The sequence below is a fragment of the Pieris brassicae genome, chromosome Z (assembly GCF_905147105.1).
Source record: "Pieris brassicae chromosome Z, ilPieBrab1.1, whole genome shotgun sequence".
Taxonomy (NCBI): Eukaryota; Metazoa; Arthropoda; class Insecta; order Lepidoptera; family Pieridae; genus Pieris; species Pieris brassicae.
In genome coordinates this window covers 6,266,586-6,280,060 of record NC_059680.1, presented here as the reverse complement: position 1 = coordinate 6,280,060, position 13,475 = coordinate 6,266,586, and the positions used below count along the sequence as shown (strand labels likewise).

The following is a 13,475-nucleotide window of genomic DNA, read 5'->3' as shown; positions in this document are numbered from 1 at the left end:
GCCTGTTGCATCACTGCCCGGGCCGCGCAAGGACTTTAGACATCTAACAGAATTCTAGATTTGTTCAATTTGTTAGTATCAATCGTTGCGGTCTGACGTGTTTATAAATAATATTTGTGAAACGTGTGGGGTCGGACTTTAAACATCGATCGGTTGACATACGGTTACTGGGGCTTTGAGCCTGTTGCATAACTGCCCGGGCCGCGCAAGTACTTTAGACATCTAACAGAATTCTAGATTTGTTCAATTTGGTAGTATCAATCATTGTGGTCTGACGTGTTTATAAATAATATTTGTGAAACGTGTGGGGTCGGACTTTAAACATCGATCGGTTGACATACGGTTACTGGGGCTTTGAGCCTGTTGCATAACTGCCCGGGCCGCGCAAGTACTTTAGACATCTAACAGAATTCTAGATTTGTTCAATTTGGTAGTATCAATCATTGTGGTCTGATGTGTTTTCAAACGTTTATAATTAATATTTGTGAAACGTGTGACTTTGAACATCGATCGATTGAGTTGTGATGTCGGGGGCTTCGAGCCTGTTGCATCACTTTCCGGACCGCGCATGCTCTTTAGACGTCAAAAATAATTCTAGATTTGTTCAATTTGTTAGTATCAATCGTTGTGGTCTGACGTGTTTATAAATAATATTTGTGAAACGTGTAGAGTCGGACTTTAAACATCGATCGGTTGACATACGGTTACAGGGGCTTTGAGCCTGTTGCATAACTGTCCGGGCCGCGCAAGTACTTTAGACATCTAACAGAATTCTAGATTTGTTCCATTTGGTAGTATCAATCATTGTGGTCTGATGTGTTTTCAAACGTTTATAATTAATATTTGTGAAACGTGTGACTTTGAACATCGATCGATTGAGTTGTGATGTCGGTGGCTTCGAGCCTGTTGCATCACTGCCCGGGCCGCGCAAGGACTTTAGACATCTAACAGAATTCTAGATTTGTTCAATTTGTTAGTATCAATCGTTGTGGTCTGACGTGTTTATAAATAATATTTGTGAAACGTGTGGGGTCGGACTTTTAACATCGATCGGTTGAGGTACGTTTAAAGGGGGTTTGACCCTGTTGCATCACTGCCCGGGCCGCGCATGCTCTTTAGACGTCAAAAATAATTCTAGATTTGTTCAATTTGTTAGTATCAATCGTTGTGGTCTGACGTGTTTATAAATAATATTTGTGAAACGTGTGACTTTGAACATCGATCGATTGAGTTGTGATGTCGGTGGCTTCGAGCCTGTTGCATCACTTTCCGGACCGCGCATGCTCTTTAGACGTCAAAAATAATTCTAGATTTGTTCAATTTGTTAGTATCAATCGTTGTGGTCTGACGTGTTTATAAATAATATTTGTGAAACGTGTGACTTTGAACATCGATCGATTGAGTTGTGATGTCGGGGGCTTCGAGCCTGTTGCATCACTGCCCGGGCCGCGCAAGGACTTTAGACATCTAACAGAATTCTAGATTTGTTCAATTTGTTAGTATCAATCGTTGTGGTCTGACGTGTTTATAAATAATATTTGTGAAACGTGTGGGGTCGGACTTTTAACATCGATCGGTTGAGGTACGTTTAAAGGGGGTTTGACCCTGTTGCATCACTGCCCGGGCCGCGCATGCTCTTTAGACGTCAAAAATAATTCTAGATTTGTTCAATTTGTTAGTATCAATCGTTGTGGTCTGACGTGTTTATAAATAATATTTGTGAAACGTGTGACTTTTAACATCGATCGGTTGACATACGGTTACAGGGGCTTTGAGCCTGTTGCATAACTGTCCGGGCCGCGCAAGTACTTTAGACATCTAACAGAATTCTAGATTTGTTCCATTTGGTAGTATCAATCATTGTGGTCTGATGTGTTTTCAAACGTTTATAATTAATATTTGTGAAACGTGTGACTTTGAACATCGATCGATTGAGTTGTGATGTCGGTGGCTTCGAGCCTGTTGCATCACTTTCCGGACCGCGCATGCTCTTTAGACGTCAAAAATAATTCTAGATTTGTTCAATTTGTTAGTATCAATCGTTGTGGTCTGACGTGTTTATAAATAATATTTGTGAAACGTGTGGGGTCGGACTTTAAACATCGATCGGTTGACATACGGTTACAGGGGCTTTGAGCCTGTTACATCACTGCCCGGGCCGCGCAAGGACTTTAGATATCTAACAGAATTCTAGATTTGTTCAATTTGTTAGTATCAATCGTTGTGGTCTGACGTGTTTATAAATAATATTTGTGAAACGTGTGGGGTCGGACTTTTAACATCGATCGGTTGAGGTACGTTTAAAGGGGGTTTGACCCTGTTGCATCACTGCCCGGGCCGCGCAAGGACTTTAGACATCTAACAGAATTCTAGATTTGTTCAATTTGTTAGTATCAATCGTTGTGGTCTGATGTGTTTTCAAACGTTTATAATTAATATTTGTGAAACGTGTGACTTTGAACATCGATCGATTGAGTTGTGATGTCGGTGGCTTCGAGCCTGTTGCATCACTTTCCGGACCGCGCATGCTCTTTAGACGTCAAAAATAATTCTAGATTTGTTCAATTTGTTAGTATCAATCGTTGTGGTCTGACGTGTTTATAAATAATATTTGTGAAACGTGTGGGGTCGGACTTTTAACATCGATCGGTTGAGGTACGTTTAAAGGGGGTTTGACCCTGTTGCATAACTGTCCGGGCCGCGCAAGTACTTTAGACATCTAACAGAATTCTAGATTTGTTCCATTTGGTAGTATCAATCATTGTGGTCTGATGTGTTTTCAAACGTTTATAATTAATATTTGTGAAACGTGTGACTTTGAACATCGATCGATTGAGTTGTGATGTCGGTGGCTTCGAGCCTGTTGCATCACTTTCCGGACCGCGCATGCTCTTTAGACGTCAAAAATAATTCTAGATTTGTTCAATTTGTTAGTATCAATCGTTGTGGTCTGACGTGTTTATAAATAATATTTGTGAAACGTGTAGAGTCGGACTTTAAACATCGATCGGTTGACATACGGTTACAGGGGCTTTGAGCCTGTTGCATAACTGTCCGGGCCGCGCAAGTACTTTAGACATCTAACAGAATTCTAGATTTGTTCCATTTGGTAGTATCAATCATTGTGGTCTGATGTGTTTTCAAACGTTTATAATTAATATTTGTGAAACGTGTGACTTTGAACATCGATCGATTGAGTTGTGATGTCGGTGGCTTCGAGCCTGTTGCATCACTTTCCGGACCGCGCATGCTCTTTAGACGTCAAAAATAATTCTAGATTTGTTCAATTTGTTAGTATCAATCGTTGTGGTCTGACGTGTTTATAAATAATATTTGTGAAACGTGTGGGGTCGGACTTTAAACATCGATCGGTTGACATACGGTTACAGGGGCTTTGAGCCTGTTGCATCACTGCCCGGGCCGCGCAAGGACTTTAGACATCTAACAGAATTCTAGATTTGTTCAATTTGTTAGTATCAATCATTGTGATGTGACGTGTTTTCAAACGTTTATAATTAATATTTGTGAAACGTGTGACTTTGAACATCGATCGATTGAGGTGCGATGTCAGGGGCTTCGAGCCAGTTGCATCTCTGTCCGGGTTGCGCATGCACTTTAGCCATCAACAGAATTCTAGATTTTTTCAATTTGTTAGTATTAATCGTTGTGGTCTGACGAGTTTATAAATAATATTTGTGAAACATGTGGGGTCGGACTTTAAACATCGATCGGTTGACATACGGTTACAGGGGCTTTGAGCCTGTTGCATAACTGTCCGGGCCGCGCAAGGACTTTAGACATCTAACAGAATTCTAGATTTGTTCAATTTGTTAGTATCAATCGTTGTGGTCTGACGTGTTTATAAATAATATTTGTGAAACGTGTGACTTTGAACATCGATCGATTGAGTTGTGATGTCGGGGGCTTCGAGCCTGTTGCATCACTGCCCGGGCCGCGCAAGGACTTTAGACATCTAACAGAATTCTAGATTTGTTCAATTTGTTAGTATCAATCGTTGCGGTCTGACGTGTTTATAAATAATATTTGTGAAACGTGTGGGGTCGGACTTTAAACATCGATCGGTTGACATACGGTTACTGGGGCTTTGAGCCTGTTGCATAACTGCCCGGGCCGCGCAAGTACTTTAGACATCTAACAGAATTCTAGATTTGTTCAATTTGGTAGTATCAATCATTGTGGTCTGACGTGTTTATAAATAATATTTGTGAAACGTGTGGGGTCGGACTTTAAACATCGATCGGTTGACATACGGTTACTGGGGCTTTGAGCCTGTTGCATAACTGCCCGGGCCGCGCAAGTACTTTAGACATCTAACAGAATTCTAGATTTGTTCAATTTGGTAGTATCAATCATTGTGGTCTGATGTGTTTTCAAACGTTTATAATTAATATTTGTGAAACGTGTGACTTTGAACATCGATCGATTGAGTTGTGATGTCGGGGGCTTCGAGCCTGTTGCATCACTTTCCGGACCGCGCATGCTCTTTAGACGTCAAAAATAATTCTAGATTTGTTCAATTTGTTAGTATCAATCGTTGTGGTCTGACGTGTTTATAAATAATATTTGTGAAACGTGTAGAGTCGGACTTTAAACATCGATCGGTTGACATACGGTTACAGGGGCTTTGAGCCTGTTGCATAACTGTCCGGGCCGCGCAAGTACTTTAGACATCTAACAGAATTCTAGATTTGTTCCATTTGGTAGTATCAATCATTGTGGTCTGATGTGTTTTCAAACGTTTATAATTAATATTTGTGAAACGTGTGACTTTGAACATCGATCGATTGAGTTGTGATGTCGGTGGCTTCGAGCCTGTTGCATCACTGCCCGGGCCGCGCAAGGACTTTAGACATCTAACAGAATTCTAGATTTGTTCAATTTGTTAGTATCAATCGTTGTGGTCTGACGTGTTTATAAATAATATTTGTGAAACGTGTGGGGTCGGACTTTTAACATCGATCGGTTGAGGTACGTTTAAAGGGGGTTTGACCCTGTTGCATCACTGCCCGGGCCGCGCATGCTCTTTAGACGTCAAAAATAATTCTAGATTTGTTCAATTTGTTAGTATCAATCGTTGTGGTCTGACGTGTTTATAAATAATATTTGTGAAACGTGTGACTTTGAACATCGATCGATTGAGTTGTGATGTCGGTGGCTTCGAGCCTGTTGCATCACTTTCCGGACCGCGCATGCTCTTTAGACGTCAAAAATAATTCTAGATTTGTTCAATTTGTTAGTATCAATCGTTGTGGTCTGACGTGTTTATAAATAATATTTGTGAAACGTGTGACTTTGAACATCGATCGATTGAGTTGTGATGTCGGGGGCTTCGAGCCTGTTGCATCACTGCCCGGGCCGCGCAAGGACTTTAGACATCTAACAGAATTCTAGATTTGTTCAATTTGTTAGTATCAATCGTTGTGGTCTGACGTGTTTATAAATAATATTTGTGAAACGTGTGGGGTCGGACTTTTAACATCGATCGGTTGAGGTACGTTTAAAGGGGGTTTGACCCTGTTGCATCACTGCCCGGGCCGCGCATGCTCTTTAGACGTCAAAAATAATTCTAGATTTGTTCAATTTGTTAGTATCAATCGTTGTCGTCTGACGTGTTTATAAATAATATTTGTGAAACGTGTGACTTTTAACATCGATCGGTTGACATACGGTTACAGGGGCTTTGAGCCTGTTGCATAACTGTCCGGGCCGCGCAAGTACTTTAGACATCTAACAGAATTCTAGATTTGTTCCATTTGGTAGTATCAATCATTGTGGTCTGATGTGTTTTCAAACGTTTATAATTAATATTTGTGAAACGTGTGACTTTGAACATCGATCGATTGAGTTGTGATGTCGGTGGCTTCGAGCCTGTTGCATCACTTTCCGGACCGCGCATGCTCTTTAGACGTCAAAAATAATTCTAGATTTGTTCAATTTGTTAGTATCAATCGTTGTGGTCTGACGTGTTTATAAATAATATTTGTGAAACGTGTGACTTTGAACATCGATCGATTGAGTTGTGATGTCGGTGGCTTCGAGCCTGTTGCATCACTTTCCGGACCGCGCATGCTCTTTAGACGTCAAAAATAATTCTAGATTTGTTCAATTTGTTAGTATCAATCGTTGTGGTCTGACGTGTTTATAAATAATATTTGTGAAACGTGTGACTTTGAACATCGATCGATTGAGTTGTGATGTCGGGGGCTTCGAGCCTGTTGCATCACTGCCCGGGCCGCGCAAGGACTTTAGACATCTAACAGAATTCTAGATTTGTTCAATTTGTTAGTATCAATCGTTGTGGTCTGACGTGTTTATAAATAATATTTGTGAAACGTGTGGGGTCGGACTTTTAACATCGATCGGTTGAGGTACGTTTAAAGGGGGTTTGACCCTGTTGCATCACTGCCCGGGCCGCGCATGCTCTTTAGACGTCAAAAATAATTCTAGATTTGTTCAATTTGTTAGTATCAATCGTTGTGGTCTGACGTGTTTATAAATAATATTTGTGAAACGTGTGACTTTTAACATCGATCGGTTGACATACGGTTACAGGGGCTTTGAGCCTGTTGCATAACTGTCCGGGCCGCGCAAGTACTTTAGACATCTAACAGAATTCTAGATTTGTTCCATTTGGTAGTATCAATCATTGTGGTCTGATGTGTTTTCAAACGTTTATAATTAATATTTGTGAAACGTGTGACTTTGAACATCGATCGATTGAGTTGTGATGTCGGTGGCTTCGAGCCTGTTGCATCACTTTCCGGACCGCGCATGCTCTTTAGACGTCAAAAATAATTCTAGATTTGTTCAATTTGTTAGTATCAATCGTTGTGGTCTGACGTGTTTATAAATAATATTTGTGAAACGTGTGGGGTCGGACTTTAAACATCGATCGGTTGACATACGGTTACAGGGGCTTTGAGCCTGTTACATCACTGCCCGGGCCGCGCAAGGACTTTAGATATCTAACAGAATTCTAGATTTGTTCAATTTGTTAGTATCAATCGTTGTGGTCTGACGTGTTTATAAATAATATTTGTGAAACGTGTGGGGTCGGACTTTTAACATCGATCGGTTGAGGTACGTTTAAAGGGGGTTTGACCCTGTTGCATCACTGCCCGGGCCGCGCAAGGACTTTAGACATCTAACAGAATTCTAGATTTGTTCAATTTGTTAGTATCAATCGTTGTGGTCTGACGTGTTTATAAATAATATTTGTGAAACGTGTGGGGTCAGACTTTAAACATCGATCAGTTGAGATACGTTTAAAGGGGCTTTGAGCCTGTTGCATAACTGCCCGGGCCGCGCAAGTACTTTAGACATCTAACAGAATTCTAGATTTGTTCAATTTGTTAGTATCAATCATTGTGATGTGACGTGTTTTCAAACGTTTATAATTAATATTTGTGAAACGTGTGACTTTGAACATCGATCGATTGAGGTGCGATGTCAGGGGCTTCGAGCCAGTTGCATCTCTGTCCGGGTTGCGCATGCACTTTAGCCATCAACAGAATTCTAGATTTTTTCAATTTGTTAGTATTAATCGTTGTGGTCTGACGAGTTTATAAATAATATTTGTGAAACATGTGGGGTCGGACTTTAAACATCGATCGGTTGACATACGGTTACAGGGGCTTTGAGCCTGTTGCATAACTGTCCGGGCCGCGCAAGGACTTTAGACATCTAACAGAATTCTAGATTTGTTCAATTTGTTAGTATCAATCGTTGTGGTCTGACGTGTTTATAAATAATATTTGTGAAACGTGTGACTTTGAACATCGATCGATTGAGTTGTGATGTCGGAGGCTTCGAGCCTGTTGCATCACTGCCCGGGCCGCGCAAGGACTTTAGACATCTAACAGAATTCTAGATTTGTTCAATTTGTTAGTATCAATCGTTGCGGTCTGACGTGTTTATAAATAATATTTGTGAAACGTGTGGGGTCGGACTTTAAACATCGATCGGTTGACATACGGTTACTGGGGCTTTGAGCCTGTTGCATAACTGCCCGGGCCGCGCAAGTACTTTAGACATCTAACAGAATTCTAGATTTGTTCAATTTGGTAGTATCAATCATTGTGGTCTGATGTGTTTTCAAACGTTTATAATTAATATTTGTGAAACGTGTGACTTTGAACATCGATCGATTGAGTTGTGATGTCGGGGGCTTCGAGCCTGTTGCATCACTTTCCGGACCGCGCATGCTCTTTAGACGTCAAAAATAATTCTAGATTTGTTCAATTTGTTAGTATCAATCGTTGTGGTCTGACGTGTTTATAAATAATATTTGTGAAACGTGTAGAGTCGGACTTTAAACATCGATCGGTTGACATACGGTTACAGGGGCTTTGAGCCTGTTGCATAACTGTCCGGGCCGCGCAAGTACTTTAGACATCTAACAGAATTCTAGATTTGTTCCATTTGGTAGTATCAATCATTGTGGTCTGATGTGTTTTCAAACGTTTATAATTAATATTTGTGAAACGTGTGACTTTGAACATCGATCGATTGAGTTGTGATGTCGGTGGCTTCGAGCCTGTTGCATCACTTTCCGGACCGCGCATGCTCTTTAGACGTCAAAAATAATTCTAGATTTGTTCAATTTGTTAGTATCAATCGTTGTGGTCTGACGTGTTTATAAATAATATTTGTGAAACGTGTGGGGTCGGACTTTAAACATCGATCGGTTGACATACGGTTACAGGGGCTTTGAGCCTGTTGCATCACTGCCCGGGCCGCGCAAGGACTTTAGACATCTAACAGAATTCTAGATTTGTTCAATTTGTTAGTATCAATCATTGTGATGTGACGTGTTTTCAAACGTTTATAATTAATATTTGTGAAACGTGTGACTTTGAACATCGATCGATTGAGGTGCGATGTCAGGGGCTTCGAGCCAGTTGCATCTCTGTCCGGGTTGCGCATGCACTTTAGCCATCAACAGAATTCTAGATTTTTTCAATTTGTTAGTATTAATCGTTGTGGTCTGACGAGTTTATAAATAATATTTGTGAAACATGTGGGGTCGGACTTTAAACATCGATCGGTTGACATACGGTTACAGGGGCTTTGAGCCTGTTGCATAACTGTCCGGGCCGCGCAAGGACTTTAGACATCTAACAGAATTCTAGATTTGTTCAATTTGTTAGTATCAATCGTTGTGGTCTGACGTGTTTATAAATAATATTTGTGAAACGTGTGGGGTCGGACTTTAAACATCGATCGGTTGACATACGGTTACAGGGGCTTTGAGCATGTTGCATAACTGTCCGGGCCGCGCAAGTACTTTAGACATCTAACAGAATTCTAGATTTTTTCAATTTTTTAGTATCAATCGTTGTGGTCTGACGTGTTTATAAATAATATTTGTGAAACGTGTGGAGTCGGACTTTAAACATCGATCGGTTGACATACGGTTACAGGGGCTTTGAGCCTGTTGCATAACTGTCCGGGCCGCGCAAGTACTTTAGACATCTAACAGAATTCTAGATTTGTTCAATTTGGTAGTATCAATCATTGTGGTCTGATGTGTTTTCAAACGTTTATAATTAATATTTGTGAAACGTGTGACTTTGAACATCGATCGATTGAGTTGTGATGTCGGGGGCTTCGAGTCTGTTGCATCACTTTCCGGACCGCGCATGCTCTTTAGACGTCAAAAATAATTCTAGATTTGTTCAATTTGTTAGTATCAATCGTTGTGGTCTGACGTGTTTATAAATAATATTTGTGAAACGTGTAGAGTCGGACTTTAAACATCGATCGGTTGACATACGGTTACAGGGGCTTTGAGCCTGTTGCATAACTGTCCTGGCCGCGCAAGGACTTTTGACATCTAACAGAATTCTAGATTTGTTCAATTTGTTAGTATCAATCACTGTGGTCTGATGTGTTTTCAAACGTTTATAATTCATATTTGTGAAACGTGTGACTTTGAACATCGATCGATTGAGTTGTGATGTCGGGGGCTTCGAGCCTGTTGCATCACTTTCCGGACCGCGCATGCTCTTTAGACGTCAAACAGAATTCTAGATTTGATCAATTTGTTAGTATCAATCGTTGTGGTCTGACGTGTTTATAAATAATATTTGTGAAACGTGTGGGGTCGGACTTTAAACATCGATCGGTTGACATACGGTTACAGGAGATTTGAGCCTGTTGCATAACGATCCGGGCCGCGCAAGTACTTTAGACATCTAACAGAATTCTAGATTGGTTCAATTTGGTAGTATCAATCATTGTGGTCTGATGTGTTTTCAAACGTTTATAATTAATATTTGTGAAACGTGTGACTTTGAACATCGATCGATTGAGTTGTGATGTCGGGGGCTTCGAGCCAGTTGCATGTCTGCCCGGGTTGCGCATGCACTTTAGGCATCTACTAGAATCCTAGATTTGTTCAATTTGTTAGTATCAATCATTGTGGTCTGATGTGTTTTCAAACGTTTATAATTAATATTTCTGAAACGTGTGACTTTGTACATCGATCGATTGAGTTGTGATGTCGGGGGCTTCGAGCCAGTTGCATTTCTGTCCGGGTTGCGCATGCACTTTAGCCATCACCAGAATTCTAGATTTGTTTCATTTGTTAGTATCAATCGTTGTGGTCTGACGTGTTTATAAATAATATTTGTGAAACGTGTGGGGTCGGACTTTTAACATCGATCGGTTGAGGTACGTTTAAAGGGGGTTTGACCCTGTTGCATCACTGCCCGGGCCGCGCAAGGACTTTAGACATCTAACATAATTCTAGATTTGTTCAATTTGTTAGTATCAATCGTTGTGGTCTGACGTGTTTATAAATAATATTTGTGAAACGTGTGGGGTCGGACTTTTAACATCGATCGGTTGAGGTACGTTTACAGGGGGTTTGACCCTGTTGCATAACTGCCCGGGCCGCGCATGCACTTTAGCCATCAACAGAATTCTAGATTTGTTTCATTTGTTAGTATCAATCGTTGTGGTCTGACGTGTTTATAAATAATATTTGTGAAACGTGTGGGGTCGGACTTTTAAGATCGATCGGTTGAGGTACGTTTACAGGGGGTTTGACCCTGTTGCATAACTGCCCGGGCCGCGCATGCACTTTAGACATCTAACAGAATTCTAGATTTGTTCAATTTGTTAGTATCAATCGTTGTGGTCTGACGTGTTTATAAATAATATTTGTGAAACGTGTAGAGTCGGACTTTAAACATCGATCGGTTGACATACGGTTACAGGGGCTTTGAGCCTGTTGCATAACTGTCCTGGCCGCGCAAGTACTTTAGACATCTAACAGAATTCTAGATTTGTTCAATTTGTTAGTATCAATCACTGTGGTCTGATGTGTTTTCAAACGTTTATAATTAATATTTGTGAAACGTGTGACTTTGAACATCGATCGATTGAGTTGTGATGTCGGGGGCTTCGAGCCAGTTGCATCTCTGTCCGGGTTGCGCATGCACTTTAGGCATCTACCAGATTTATTCAATTTTTTAGTCTCAATCTTTGTGATCAGACGTGTTTGCAAACATTTATAATGATTAATTGTGAAACGTGTGACTTTGAACATTGATCGATTGAGTTGTGATGTCGGGGGCTTCGAGCCAGTTGCATCTCTCTCGGGGTTGCGCATGCACTTTAGGCATCTACCAGATTTGTTCAATTCGTTAGTCTCAATCTTTGTGATCAGACGTGTTTGCAAACATTTATAATGATTAATTGTGAAACGTGTGAATTTGAACATAGATCGATTGAGTTGTGATGTCGGGAGCTTCGAGCCAGTTGCATCTCTGCCCGGGTTGCGCATGCACTTTAGGCATCTACCAGAATCCTAGATTTCTTCAATTTTTTTAGTCTCAATCTTTGTGATCAGACGTGATTTCAAACATTTATAATGATTAATTGTGAAACGTGTGAATTTGAACATCAATCGATTGAGGTGCGATGTCATGGGCTTCGAGATAGTTGCATCTCTGTCCGGGTTGCGCATGCACTTTAGCCATCACCAGAATTCTAGATTTGTTTCATTTGTTAATATCAATCGTTGTGGTCTGACGTGTTTATAAATAATATTTGTGAAACGTGTGGGGTCGGAATTTTAACATCGATCGGTTTAGGTACGTTTAAAGGGGGTTTGACCCTGTTGCATCACTGCCCGGGTCGCGCAAGGACTTTAGACATCTAACAGAATTCTAGATTTGTTCAATTTGTGAGTATCAATCGTTGTGGTCTGACGTGTTGATAAATAATATTTGTGAAACGTGTGGGGTCAGACTTTAAATATCGATCAGTTGAGATACGTTTAAAGGGGCTTTGAGCTTGTTGCATAACTGCCCGGGCCGCGCAAGTACTTTAGACATCTAACAGAATTCTAGATTTGTTCAATTTGTTAGTATCAATCATTGTAAACAGACGTGTTTTCAAACGTTTATAATTAAAATTTGTGAAACGTGTGACTTTGAACATCGATCGATTGAGGTGCGATGTCAGTGGCTTCGAGCCAGTTGCATCTCTGTCCGGGCCGCGCAAGTACTTTAGACATCTAACAGAATTCTAGATTTGTTCAATTTGGTAGTATCAATCATTGTGGTCTGATGTGTTTTCAAACGTTTATAATTCATATTTGTGAAACGTGTGACTTTGAACATCGATCGATTGAGTTGTGATGTCGGGGGCTTCGAGCCTGTTGCATCACTTTCCGGACCGCGCATGCTCTTTAGACGTCAAACAGAATTCTAGATTTGATCAATTTGTTAGTATCAATCGTTGTGGTCTGACGTGTTTATAAATAATATTTGTGAAACGTGTGGGGTCGGACTTTAAACATCGATCGGTTGACATACGGTTACAGGAGATTTGAGCCTGTTGCATAACGGTCCGGGCCGCGCAAGTACTTTAGACATCTAACAGAATTCTAGATTGGTTCAATTTGGTAGTATCAATCATTGTGGTCTGATGTGTTTTCAAACGTTTATAATTAATATTTGTGAAACGTGTGACTTTGAACATCGATCGATTGAGTTGTGATGTCGGGGGCTTCGAGCCAGTTGCATGTCTGCCCGGGTTGCGCATGCACTTTAGGCATCTACTAGAATCCTAGATTTGTTCAATTTGTTAGTATCAATCATTGTGGTCTGATGTGTTTTCAAACGTTTATAATTAATATTTCTGAAACGTGTGACTTTGTACATCGATCGATTGAGTTGTGATGTCGGGGGCTTCGAGCCAGTTGCATCTCTGCCCGGGTTGCGCATGCACTTTAGGCATCTACCAGAATCCTAGATTTGTTCAATTTGTTAGTCTCAATCTTTGTGATCAGACGTGATTTCAAACATTTATAATGATTAATTGTGAAACGTGTGAATTTGAACATCAATCGATTGAGGTGCGATGTCATGGGCTTCGAGATAGTTGCATCTCTGTCCGGGTTGCGCATGCACTTTAGCCATCACCAGAATTCTAGATTTGTT

General features: G+C 40.7%; 1 protein-coding gene across 4 annotated transcripts in view; it reads left to right on the top strand.

Moving 5' to 3' along the window:
• The window catches only part of LOC123718380 (F-box-like/WD repeat-containing protein TBL1XR1), a 58,884-nt gene that overhangs the window by 30,788 nt on the left and 14,621 nt on the right, over positions 1-13,475 (top strand). The window lies entirely within an intron of this gene.